This window comes from Mercenaria mercenaria, chromosome 9 (assembly GCF_021730395.1).
Source record: "Mercenaria mercenaria strain notata chromosome 9, MADL_Memer_1, whole genome shotgun sequence".
Lineage (NCBI taxonomy): Eukaryota > Metazoa > Mollusca > Bivalvia > Venerida > Veneridae > Mercenaria > Mercenaria mercenaria.
In genome coordinates this window covers 84,767,681-84,783,231 of record NC_069369.1, presented here as the reverse complement: position 1 = coordinate 84,783,231, position 15,551 = coordinate 84,767,681, and positions in this window count along the sequence as shown.

The following is a 15,551-nucleotide window of genomic DNA, read 5'->3' as shown; positions in this document are numbered from 1 at the left end:
AACAAAGTATGGGTACCGGAGGAAATCGGAAGGTAGGGGGCATATGACAGGATATATTAGAACATCTAAACAAAGGTTGATCAATAGAAATACCTGGATTTTCCTTGCGAATCGGAGAAATTATCGGCCATTTTTCCGTGTAAGCTGTCGTTTTAAGTCACGTGTTCCCCCACACTGACTCTGTTTTAATCAGGCCTTTGCGAAAGAAGTTGACAGTTTTCAAACAGTAAAAACTAATTGCTAACAATCGGTCGCATACTAGTAGTTACTGTGGTTATTTGATTTTATATTGCTACAGCTGGATGTCTATACAAGCTGCTCGGAATTTATGTACAAAGAAATGTATAGGGACTGTGAAACTGTCACTACTCACCAGTCAAACGAGTCTTTTCAAACCATCTAATTTGCAATAAATCTCGCTTCTCAATAAATAATAATCCTCATCACAATTTTGTGAATTATTTGCCCATAAACTCAAACAAGAGTACATCTATTACTTTGGCATTACCGTTGGCTGATCAATGGCAATCGGTCAGAAGTGATTAAGCAAATTATATCTGATCAACAAACATTATTCAATATGAAAAAAATATACACGCGATTTGTGATGTAATTACACGAATATATCTGGACATATCAACACAGCATGTCAACCGCAATAATTAACTGCAATCACACGAGCTTTTACAGACTTAATTCGATTCCTATACTTGCCCAATCGCTTTGGCCTGAGACTTATCAATTAATGTAACTTTCCGAGCTCGTCTTCAAATTAAATTCTGTAACTGTATGCAAGGCATTTCTGCGCTCAATCCAATGGCGTAAATGTTTTACGTGCTAGAAAATTGTAAGAAATGGGATATTTAGCTGGAAATATGCATTTAAATTCCTGTTAAAGTTACGCCCGTGTAAGTACAAATACCAGTAATACTCACTGCAAGAGATTTAACTATGCGTCTTTGTTTCATTGAAAAATACAAAACAACAACAACAACAAGAAAAACATATGTTGAACTAAATCATAAGGTCAAAGTAGTTAATATCGTTGGAAATATGCTTGAAACAAAGGGACCATGATGACCCAATTTCTCTCACCAGAGTTCCATAGTTAAAACAGGCATCAAAACAAACATGTCTACCAGAATACTTTAAACACTGACCTGCATTTTTTTTAATTTTCTATTACAATGAAACAAATTTGGTAAAGGTTATTCCAAGAAACATTTCTGTAAACATATTTTTACAAATCGGGCAAGGATTTTCTGACCAGAATATATTTAATGTTTCTACATTATACCTGTATCGAAAAATAACGACCCTCTGGTGACCAGCCTCTTGTGGCTAAGCTTTTTATTTAATTTGAACAATCTTGGTAGAGCGTCACCTAATAATTATTAATAGAAAATTATTTTAAAATCGCGCCGGCAGTTTCCAACATTGTCAAGAATATATTTAAAAGTTTCGCTAAGTGACCATGCCCGTTGGATTGACTATGTAAACTGCGATTAAGGGTATTACGTAATAAATGTTCAAAAACATGTATATCTAGAGACAAAAACATCAGACGGTGTGTAGATAAGCATGTAAAATGAAGGCACTTAAGCTGATCTGTAAACGAGAAAAATAAAGCACGTTTTCATTAATATCTATTCTTTAATTATTCTGGTATTAGGCTAAAGCTCACTCTCCTGAAAACATAATTATAGATAAGCCTATATTCTCTAGCTTTAGGAAACAGTGTGCGAGGAAGAATTAATCTGAAGGATAATCCACAGACCAGCAGTCACACAGAGGATTCTGACAAATTAATCCACAGACCAGCAGTCACACAGAGGATTCTGACAAGATAATCCACAGAGCAGCAGTCACACAGAGGATTCTGACAAGATAATCAACAGACCAACAGCCACAGAGAGGATTCTGACAAGATAATCCACAGACCAGCTGTCACACAGAGGATTCTGACAAGATAATCCACAGACCAGCAGTCACACAGAGGATTCTGACAAGACAATCCACAGACCAGCAGTCACACAGAGGATTCTGACAAGTTAATCCACAGACCTTCAGTCACACTGAAGATTCTGACAAGATAATCCACAGGCCAACAGTCACACAGAGGATTCAGACAAGATAATCCACAGACCAGCAGTCACACAGAGGCTTCTGACTAGATAATCCAGAGGATTCTGACAAGTTAATCCACATACCAGCAGTTACACACAGAGGATTCTGACAAGTTAATCCACAGTCCAGCTGTCACACAGAGGATTCTGACAAGATAATCCACAGACCAGCAGTCACACAGAGGATTCTGACAAGATAATCAACAGACCAGCAGTCACACAGAGGATTCTGACAAGATAATCCACAGACCAGCAGTCACACTGAGGATTCTGACAAGATAATCCACAGACCAGCAGTCACACAGAGGATTCTGACAAGATAATCCACACACCAGCAGTCACACAGAGGATTCTGACAAGTTGATTAACGAGTATCCGTTTACTTATCTTGTCAATGTAAATAACGCAAGGTTCTGTTGATAGATTATTGTAAGATAATACTACATGTCCTATAAATCATGTTTACGATTCCATTAATTTTAAATGCATGCATGTGTAAATGAGACAAAAACTACATGTCGTATAAATCATGTTTACGATTCCATTAATTTTTAATGCATGCATGTGTAAATGAGACAAACACTACATGTCGTATAAATCATGTTTACGATTCCATTAATTTTTAATGTATGCATGTGTAAATGAGACAAACACTACATGTCGTATAAATCATGTTTACGATTCCATTAATGTTTAATATATATATATATATATAGTTTATTTATGTCTCATTCATTTACAAGCATAGAAATTTACATATAACCTAAAACAATTGTAAATGACCGTTCTAACAAGAACTACAAGAGACAATATACAGATTATTCAGATTAAAAATACCATTTAACTTACAAATTCATAATAAGAGTTAATATATAAAAACACGTGTACTATATTCCATGCCATTTATGGATAAAAATATCAGGTATCAAACAAGGTATGAAAGGTTGGCAGTGACCAAGTATGTACATGAGTACATGTGCAAATGTTTGGAGAGTACATGAATGTAAGAATGTTGTGTATGTGTAAATGAGACAAACACTACATGCCGTATAAATCATGTTTCCGATTCCAATAATATGAAATAATTTTAAATGAAACAAAGTTTGCAAAATGTATTCTTACATGTTTACATCAAATGTTCTTGATGTCCTAGTTGTACTAGAGTCTTCATCAGACATTTTCTGGATAGGCTTATAAATATTTTATTTTCTCCTGACAAAACACGTTTTACTTAATTTTAATTAAAAGTTTAATTTAAATAAAATAAATATTGCCAGTTACTATCATGGTACAAATGTCATTTAAGCTTGCTCGCACTTATTGTTACGGACAATCAAAGAAAACATAGAACAAAAAGATCTTTCATTAAGGCGAATGATTTACTACTATCCTCAGCCCATTTAAAAATTCAGTTCCTCGTGTTTTGTTTGCTTGCGTGGATACAAAACTTTACGATTGGTATGACAATGCAAACAAATACATATAGAATAAAAGCAACAGAAAAAGTAATATATTAAGCTAGAACTATGCATTTGTATTTCAATTAAAGTTACGCTGTAGGCAATATCAGATATATATCAGAGACAATGTGGCATACATGCCAATATATCACGGTTAATGTTACAATTCAGAAGCAAACTGTGCCTTAACGAATACATATGGTAACTGAATTGCATTTTTAACGATAATAGATGGATTTGCTAATAAAATTAGAAACTTAGATTTTGATCTGTTATTTATTTTCCATTTACATGTTATGCGATTTCTGACCGGATTCATCTTGAAACAAAAGAACTGCCACATAGCATAAATATAGATTTTCACTGATCAGAATATTTCTAGGGAAATCGTTAATTTACATTTTATGGCAGTAGTAAATAAACTAGTAAGTTAACATGGCACTATGCAGGTAATATTCTTTGAAAGACATATAATCAGTTAAAATGTGTTTTGCTTCTGTAATAGTATGTAACAGCAGTTTTTATTAATCAACATTCATTTAGAAATTCAAAATTTGAACAGTGAAGTCTAAGTTATCCGGACATTATTTTTTAAACCATTCTGAAACCATTACGTTGATGATAGAATATCACTAATGATTAAAGATTTGTTCCCGACACGAATGCTGCGAAACAAGGGAAACGAAAACAAATCATCTTTATTGGTAGAATTGTATATTTTCCACGTGCTGTATTAAAAAACGGACAATTTTCAATATGCAACATTGGTATGTTACGGCGGAATTGTAAATACCAGTTACAGTTAATACAAGCAGTACATTGCAGATAAATACTGGAAACCTGAATGAAGTAATCCAGCAGGCAGCTGAGTAAGTTATAATACAAGTTAACAAAACGTAGTACAGTTTGTATAAAAACACAAATTATCTCGACTTGGAGATAAATGTAAAAATTTGTTATAAAGATCCTTTTAAACTGGGAAAATTGTTAATGTCAGTTCAGTAATATTTTTTTCTTTTGGGTAAGTATTTCTGTTCTTGTTTTGTCTTGTTTTGTTTAAAGCACGTAGTCATTACATTTCTTGCTTTGAAACTTTCCGACAGTCTAATACGAGTTTGGATGATATACCAACGTCGGTATGACGATAAAAGAGACCATCTGTCGAAATGATAAGAAAAAAAAAAATACCGTAGAATGAAGCCATTTACTCGAACACTATAAGTAGAATGTCAGCACAACTAGAAAGTAATCAATGTTTCTATTAAACTTACATCGTATTACTTAATTTCTTTGTATCTTTTTCACGTGACACCAACAAAATATGACTCCTCACCAATCTCAAACAATACAAACTTTAAACATTTCCATTCCTTCATACATGTGCATTGTATCACCAAATATCATGTTCATTAGTCTGACGAGTCTTAACGCTATACAAATTTTCATATGCAAGGAACAGGGAGCGAACTTCTTGTCATCCTAGCTGACAGTGCAGAAAAAACCTGTGGAACTAATACAGACTATTTCTTACGCAAGAATTACTGAGTGGAACAAACAGACCACAAGTCTTGAAATATTGGCTCGCTATTGAACCAGACAGAGGTCAAGAGCACAAGTGAACCCTGTAGGACAGAATTCTGATCAGATCAGTCTCGGAGACAAATCTTATTGTGATACCAATTACAAACGATTACAAAAGATGTAGTTTAAAATGTCGAATGAATATCCCAAAATGAGCCTGTTGGAAGTATTCCGGAAAAGAGTCACATAGTTTCCAACAAGGTTGACTTGCCGTTATTGGAAAGTGAACAGTTCTAGATTTGAAAAGAAATAAAGATTTTTATTGTTTTTATTTAGATAACGTTACACCGACACATCTGACTTATAAAGAACGTATGAATATAAAAGTGACCAACACTCCTGACATATTGGCACTGTATGAAAAATGACAGAGGGCAAGCGGGAAGTGAACCCTTTCGGTCATATTGTTTATCCAATCAGTCTTGGAGACAAATCTAATACTGAATTTTATCTTATTTCTGTAATTTGCGACTCCATAGATTATAAAAGAAATGGTCTATTAAAATGTCTGAAACATCCCAAGAAATGATTAAGGTTATTGGTTTATGGATATCAATATATAATTATAATTTTTAAGTCTCTCTGACGACTTGACATGATACCTTGTAATTGATGAGACCTTAAAAAATTTCATTCCCTTAACGAAACATTTTATGAGGTATATCAAATTAAGGCATGCGAATATGTATGTCCAAGAAACAAATCGGTGAAAATCGTCAATGCCGACCATGACAGACATGAATAAAATTTACAATACTAAAATTAAAATCATCTCTCTTGTCATAAATTTTGTTATTGTCATAAATAGACAGATGTAATTCTAAAATGAATCAGCAGTATCCGAACTGTTAGCTTTATTAAACTGGAGCTCCCGGGGATAAATAGTATCCAACAACTGAGCAAAAAACGGATTATCCATATTAAGAATTTCATTAAGATAGCGTGATATATTATTAAATGCAGTAATAATGTCTGCCTGCGTATCTGGAGTAAGGCTCAACATAAAGTCTCTTTCATAACAATATAAAAACAAATCTGCGACAAGTGGTGCACAGTTTGTCCCTATGGGAATACCAATTACTTGTCTGAAAACTGCATAATAAGCTTTTATTTAAATATCTTGTGAAAGTTTAGTGCTGCAAATATTCTAATCAGACTTAACTAAAGTAAGACGCTTGGATATATATCATGTGTACATTGGTATTCTAAAAATCATATATTTTTACTTAAACAAACACCATGACTGCATTATTCTACAGCAGAAGCTAAGATTTTCCGGGAAACCACAGTAATATCGATGGGTTAATGCAAAAAGGTACCATTATCAGCACTTGATACTTGTTTGCATTAATGGGGCGAATTATCATCGCCTGATTTCATTTAGAAAAAAAAGGCACAACCACAAACATAATTATTCTACAAGCATTCCTTATCGACTCATTGGTACACCAAGGTGCTATGTTCCTTCTTCTTTTGTATGAAGCCCTAACATGCTTGTTATTCCCCTTTTCCTACAGAAACAGATAAAACATTCTTAATCATTTCAATGGAATGTAGTTCTCGTATTGCTGACAAGTTTCTCTATAGAAGGGAAATTTCTCTGCAACATGGTCATAGAAATTGGTATTCATAATGCAACGTAAAAAAGTCTCTGTAAATCTGGCAGGCCTTTCTTTCCACAGAGCTTTATACTTGTAATCATGCGCAGTGATCTGAAAGCAAAGCCAGGCTTATTTATCAGTCCAATATGTAATATATATGCTAATCACTCGTCTTTTGACCGATCTATCAATTTTGCAATTATAGAGCAGATCAGGTGGTCTTCTGAGAAATAAAGATAAAAGAAAAATATAATATAGATAAAATCATATATTTGTAAACCTTATTTTTTCAATATACACAAAAATTAAAAGAAAATATAATTTTTAGCTCGACTATTTGTAATGTTTCAAACTGTATGGTTATCACCCTTTCGTCGGCGCATGTGGTGTCAGAAAAGGTTTTGCATGCAGGTCAGTTACTCTGAAAATACAAGACCAAAAACGGAACCTACAAATATGTCTCATAATTGTGTAGGAATGTTACATGAAAATAAATTTTCTTCAGTAGAATTTTACCTTTCTTCTCAAAAAATCTCTCATTTTGTCTTGACTAAGACAATCATTAGGAACAATGAGATACTTTTTATATCTTCATATGTCCAAGATATAATACCAGTTGATATATTTGTATAGCAATTTATTCATTTGGTATTAATATAAAACATAAAATCTTATTTGAAGAAAATAGTAATATGGCAAACAGAAAACACCTTAAAAAGTGTACATGCATTTCAGTGTTCCTAATGTCCGGGTGGCATGGAAATATATTCTCATGTTAAGTAGTTTTCATTTCAAATATGCATCCTGAGTGATTAAGAGAGCTTACAGACTGCCCTTTACTGTTACATCAAGTAAATGGTCTATACAACCTATAAAAGTGACATATAATAAAATACGGCTGGTAGAAAACTACTTGTGCCATTTTAAATCCATGACAATTTCAATGAACACAGTGGCTATGGATTTTATATCATTGGGCAACAACAACAAAGATGATGTAATAGGTTTTAAAAAATCTAATACTGACAATAAGTTAACAATTTCATGCAGTTTGTTCGGTATTACGATCTATTCAAATTAGACAAATGTGGTTTTAAGTGTTACCCATATGTATATTCTTAACCTAAAAAGTTTTAGTGAACTGTTTTCGTGCATGTGCATGCTTCTGGAATGAATAAGGCATAAAATCATCTCACATAAAATGCAAACATATACCATTTTTGTGTGCTCGGGTAATACTTGTTGAAGATTTATTTTGCTGAATAAGTAAGTATTATATTGATGGGTATGATAACATTTTAAGTCGCTCTTGTACGTTGGGCTGAAACTCAAAATGCTGTTTTCATCATGGCACCGAACAAAAGCATATTGGTGATCAGAAGTGTTATAGGCACATACAAATGTAGACATCTTCACAAATGGTTCTTTAGTCATACGATATATCAAGAAGCGTTCCGTGCATATAGGATTTAGTTTTTCATGTTGTGAATAATAATCACTTACTTAAGATCCCTTTACTTGCGAAATCCCTTTAAATACTTAAATGATGGAAACTGCATATAAACACTCTTTCCGACGTACATAATATTATAGTCTGTTATACGAATAAGTTTATATTCCTAAAGCAGCAGAAAAAATGCATTCAATGAAAGCAGCAACCCCTACAAAACCATCATATGTAAATGGGATATACATGTATATAACTATACATACCTGCAAAACGACTGAGCTTAAATGAATGCCTACACCTCGTACCTTTTACTAAATATGTGTTCACCTCGTACCTTTTCCTAAATATGTGTTCAAAGAAATGCATCAATATGCGGATATTGCAAATATTCAGGTGTGAAACTTTGATTGAGGTTTATAAACTTTTGTTAAAATATGCACCATGATTAGTGACATATTACGTGGTTTCTTAAGAAATAATTGAAAATCAGTTTATCATAATTGCTTGTTCACATCTTGTTACGCGATAAATGTTATCGTCAAATTTAAATATTTATTACAGCTTGTTTTAACGTGTTTACACTTCTTCCACATATTCAATATTTGTCGAGTATTCATCAACTATGAACTATTGAAAACACTAAAAATATCTTTTAATTTATACGTTAACATCTATAAAATAGATAAAAATATGAACTTCTTCAAGCATGATTGCTATATAGATAATATATTTCTGATGATGCCGTTGGTATTGAATTATTCTCTTACATTCCTTAATTTATCTAGATTTATATATAACTTAAATCATGACAGTATAATATCAACACATTAACATGATGAATGTGGCCAATTCCAATTTCAATTTATAGCAATCAATCATTGTTTACAATATGAAAACCAACAGTAAAAGGCATTCCAGGAGGTAAGTCTCTGGGGCTTTTGGTACACTTACGTAGTTAAAGATCTGGCTAGCCGTCTTAGTTGTTCTATTCAAGTACTTCGTGACAGTAAAGCTATACACATCAGTTAGATTAGAAGCAAGGATGTGCTTTTAGGTCCGATATACTTTATTAATCTGAAATAGAACTCGTAAGTGCGAATGCTTTACATTCATCTTATACCAAGTTAGTTAATTAAAATGCCCGTTGATCACTTTATTTTCATTAATTTCCTAACAAACTCAATAAGAATACCGGTAATAGACTAGTCTGATTCACTTTAATCATGCTCTTAGCAGAACACTCATGTCGTGAACAACGTTCATATAAATAATGTTGATTGCAGAGACAGATAGCTACAGTTGACACATTTGCCAAGGTCATGGACATACCTAATCATTTTGATAACACTGTCTTACCTAATCATTTTAATAACATACAGTAGACAGCAAATGAAGACATCCAGTAATTCTTACAGTCTAGGTTCCCAAAACTGCCTTTTGACGTGTTACTTACCTTCTCAAGTAAAACTCCATTAAATAGGCATAAAGATTTCTTTGCGGCGTCCAGAAGCTATCAGTTGAACATCAAGGCGTACCTAATAAATCTTAATTAAACTTACCCATTATTGCACAGCTACAATTGCGCTTTTAAAGCTTCTGCTTACATGATGAAGTTTCCCAACGTATCAGCTAACCTATAGATGTACTTATTAGCTGATATGTACTGTGTGTCCTGTACATAAAGGTGCTTCTCATTTGCTCAAACTACTTTCGGAGTATATTGAAGGCTCTTGTTTACCTTGCGCAATCGTTAAAGCAGAAACCTTTGATGTTAAGATTGGAACAACTTTCTAATAACGCCCATCAGGCATTAACAGCGGGCTAATAATTGTTCAGGGGCCAATAATTGCGATTTAAATGGCAAGGTAAATGTTTTATCGCTCAGTTGTTCCATTATTTGAACTAAATTACCTGAACTGCTGATTGCTTCTGATAAAATAGTGTAGATGTGTTCAGGGGCCTGGGTGTAAAACACAATTAAGTGCTTTTCTTGATATCAAAATATGCACCTCATAATACAACAAAAGCGAAATAAAAATAAACAAGCAAAAATGCTCCCTTCTTTTAACGATAAAATATTCTTGTAAACAGCTACTGCTTTGCCAATAATATGTATATTTTGTTTGCATTTAGAATTAGTCGGGTTTTTTTTTCAATTGTTCAAGAGCTTAGAACAGTTGTTATGTACATGATATATTCATTTACCCTTCGTTGCAAGCTTATGAGAATGGTCAAAGGAGTTCATAACGCGGCATATAACGGTCAATCTCAAAGCAGTGTGTTTACACTCTTGGAAAGAAAATCCTCAATGAATCTTAATAGAAAATTTTAAATTCAGACACCTGAATTTACAGGTAAAATGCGCAACATAAACGGGGTTGAAATTCAAAGTATTTGCTTTGTAAATGACCGTTCTAAGGCGGTCCACTACTGTGTTTCTTTATTTTCACGGCGCTTCCTCGTATTCTTTATATGTTGATACTTTGTGGTACACACTTATAAATGTCGTCATTTATTTTTGCAAGAAGTGTAATTTTGTATTATGTTTTCTATTCGTCCAATACATCGAATAAATATTATAAACTGTATATGTATATGTATTTCAAAATAAATGGGCCCTTTTCGAAGTAAATGAATAATGCTCCTGTGAAATGTGGTCCTGCAAATTCTATACTGTAAACAATCGCGATACAAAATATATACAACAGCATATAGGAGCTCTGCTATTCACAGTATACAGTATTACGGCTAGAATAGAAACAAATAATGTAAATTATACTCAATAGATTGAGAATATTTCAGTAATTGAAGAAACACGATTTCAATCTGAAAAAAAAGCACTTCTGTGAAATTATGGTTCATTTCACACATGCAGTGACAATAAATTTTATACCTTTGGATTGAAAAATAAACATTTTTGTGTATATAGCCGTCAGAGGATTTAATTTACCATTTTAAAGGAAATGGAGGCTCGTTTCATATTGAATTATTTGATGTCAACTCTCGTGATAGATCGAAATATGTCTGATAAGTTGTCTAGCAAAGTAGATTGAGAAAACATTAAATGAAGAAAAAAAACGAATAAAAACTGATTAAAGTATATTAAATACTCACCTCCGATTGGTTCCAAAATCATACAATTCTCACCAGCCGCTGAAGTTTACTTGCTGATAAAGATATACATTAGTGATTTTGAAATGTTTACTACAATAGCCTTTGGATAAACGATTATTGTTTGGCAAATAAGCTTTATAAAAGTTTATAAAATTAAACAGTCTGTATTTATAATTATTTCTATAAAAATATGACATCCATCAGAATTTATTTAAGCGATTAATATTTTTCCTTACACATCAATATTTCAAAACATTGGAACAAAGGCTAATAGAATTGCTTACTATTTGGCATATGTGGCTGTCTGGAAATGTTTATATAAATTCATATAACTTAATAGTTTCAAAGTACAATCAAATTATATGTATATTTGAGCTTAAACACAGCCACGTTTTGTTTTTGGTGCTCTGGAAGTGCACGTCATTGTTTTTAAGTGCCTATTTTGTCGATTTGTTTACGCACCCATTACTGTACCAATGCACTTTAAAAAAAGCTTGTGCTCTAACGTCCTACTTTTATACACAAGCTTCCTCCGTTATGTGTCCGTTATCTCCAGATGAATCCGTGGAATCACCAGTGTCGTAATGCCGGTTACTAGTATCGTCATTGCTTTAATATTTTTCTTCACTTGCTGTCAAATCTTTTTTTGCCTTAAAATTAGTGTGCAATGAAAAATAAACATAAATGTCACGTGACAATTTCACATAACAATTTTATTGATTAATTCTACCTTTGCGACCAGTGCAGAGCATGATCAGCCTGCATCAGTCAGTATCTCCTTTGGTATGCACCCCTTTCAACGGTTAATGGTACTGTCCAAATTGGAAAATGGACAAGTCCATTATATAAATTTAGCAGAGTAATCTTCGTTAGCCAAAGCGACCTTAATAAACATGTGTTTATGGTCTCTGCTCTATCGCTGACAATATTAAACTCTATATATAGTATCAAAGAAGGAAACGTTATATCACGGCAGAAACTGCTTTTCGCGAAAAATTGGTGCGTTACATGAAAGGAATCAATGAAATAAATCACATTTCATCATTCTGCCTGTCCGATTCTATCAATCACATTCCAGGAAATCTCGTTATGGTACAGTGGAGAAAATATCATAATGGAACGATCACATGGAAAAAAAATCCATGGCAATCTATATTTCTTTGAAACGATCAGCAGGAAGGAACATAAGAAGAAAGTCAACAGTCACGAAACATTTTATCAGAACATTGGCCCTCCAGCGTCACATCAATATCTGAACGAGAGAGCTTACAATGACCGCCACTCTTGAAGGATTTTTCAGCGTGAAAATGGCAGACGTCAATCATTAACGAGCCATAGCGGGTACAGACTTGATTGAATTATTCAAGCTGAGACATGTTATATTGACACGTATCTTTCTTCACTAATGTATGAAATCACGGAATATCACAGGACTTGCGGAAATGTCTGATGTATGCACAGAAATAGATAAGCTTATTTGCAGGAACAAAACCCGCAAGGCCCATTAACGATTGCATGAAATAGCATTTTTCTTCAGTGTAATGGCATTGTCTTACCCACGCCAGGGAAGTTAGTAATATCATAAAATCAAGCCCATCCATTTCATCAAAGAAAACCAGCTTGTTATATTTTCGTACAAACGTTTTCTTTCTTGAGAGACATTAAAAGTAATGCTCATATTCATCCAATAATTGTACAAACTTGGATATGACGAAACGGATGAAACAAAGGATCTCTTTCATCTACACTTAACATGACTTCATGCTATTGTCTTAATTTTGCATCCATAGTTACAAGAGGAGGATGTTAGCTGTATCTGTTAAGGAAGATATTAGCCAAATAATAGCCTAACACGTCTTCCAAACTCGTAAACAATAGTTCATAGGCTAAGAAAAAGAGTAATTTTCTTACTGGTCAATTACTCGAGGGTGAGAGAATTTTATCGGATTATCTAGTTATTTTGAGAAATAAAGCAGCTCTGATAAGTTCCAATCCTTACTCAATTACAGACTTCCCTAATCCCTGGGAAATGGTAAATCTACATAAAAGTCAAGACGCAATGGGTGATACATGTATAATCACAACTATTATATTATCTTTATTTGCTATAATAAGAGTAGATTAAATGTAAACGAATATAAGATATATGTATAAAAACAAAGACAAATATCAAACAGGGAATGCCACGTACCAAAATCGCAGCCTCCCCAAAACGAAACCTACAGCACGCAGACGTGCACACCACAAACACACACACATACACGTGCACACACACAAAGCCAACACACGAGGACAAAACGAACAAACAAAGGAACCGTACACATACACGCACACACACACAAAGCCTACACAAGAGGACAAAACGAACAAACAAAGGAACACAGTGGGGCACCGCCTTGGAATGGTCAGTGGCAAAAACACCACTGGGGGAGTTTAAACCGGTTTATGGTGCGCACCCAACCTCACTCTTACCCCCACCATGTTCCAAAGACACCCAAAAACGTAGCCATTCCGTTGAAGTCATAACTGGAGCAAATGAAATGTTCGCAGACATTTAGCTTTAGGTGTCCCTATCATAAAATTTATGCGTCCAGTAACGGACATGCACATAGCGATTGTAAAGCGGAAATGAGAACCGACACTTAATTTCAAATGAATGACGATTCTTTTTCACATTCAGTTTTAAATAATAAGCGACATCCGTTAAATACAGGAAATGTGTTGAATCGATCTGAATTTCTGGATGATGACTGTTTGACATTATTGAACGCCCTGTATGAAATACAGAGAGATGTTCGCTAAATAATCCTGATATATTTGCTATCAAATTACATAATATTGTCTTGAATTCGATACGATCATCTACATATAGGTAGAGTATCATGAATGCTCAGAATTCTTTTGTAGAGGGCTTTTTGTAAGATAGTACTGAGAGTTTCAAAGTGAATCACAGTTACTCTTAAAACAAAATACTTGATACTTTTACATAGAAGTTACCCCTACACCTAACCCTAACCCTAACACTGATATTTATTTTCTAAGAATGTAACATTAAAAGTTACAATAACGTATTAAATCATTTCGGATTGAGTCGGCATATATTTTGGATATTTTTAGCTAATAAAGGAAACAAAATATATGTGTGCAATAAAACCGTAGTTACTGTAAACATACATCGCAATGAAGTAATTACATTGATTTCTGTTCTGGATCGATCACGTGACGTTTTCTGCTCTTTAAGCATCAAACAGCAAAGTTTATCATGACATTTTGCCGCAGGGGACCGTAACAACAGCAGGAATCTCGATACATTTATCGTTACGGAAGAAGTATATAAACGAGCGTTGACATCATTCTATAAACACTATGTTGTGTTTTTCAAACACCTGGGTGAATAAAAGTCATGTTGTTGACGTCTGTTCTGAAATATTTACTTTGCCTGAAATGTCAGATATCACGCATAAAGTGAACTTTTTTTGGCACATGTCTGACAAAATCATCCATGAGACACGTCATGCTATCTCAGAATGTCTTGAATTATATGCGTTGTAAATAGACCGTTTGTTATTCCATATTTTACGCGGATATACAGATAGATAAGAAGAAAGTTCTTGAAATAGAACCATTGCTATATCATTCTACAAGACAAAAGTCATATACAGAATATTTATGATGAACATTACTCAAAATAAATTAAATAATATGAATAAATTCATTGTCATTTGTAACAAAATGACAAGATAAGAAAAATATATAATGCGAGGGATGCAGGGCGTGCAATCATTGAGATCTCGCAATGTTGCATCCGTAATCGAATGACATAATTAGAAATTGCTTTTCGCTTAGGTCTAAGCATTTTATCGCAAAAAGTACACAGCATTATCACCACTTTCAAATTGACGAAACGTCCCAAATCTGTCTGTTACAGCTTGACGTCAACCTAAAATGAGTGAATTGTAGACTTTTATTTTACTTTTATCCTAACTATCAATTACATTGGACGTTAATCAAGCACTACAATTCATTCTGTTTCCATGTTATGCTTTCAATAAACTCCTCTAAGTCATACATTTGCATTATTATGCAACGACATGCCATCACAAAATAACATATATCTGTCAATAGTTTAAGAGCAAATATTCAATTGTAGTACTTAGTTCAGACACACGTAAGAAAATATTAATGAGTTATTACAACAGTTTAACAGTTTCTATAATTT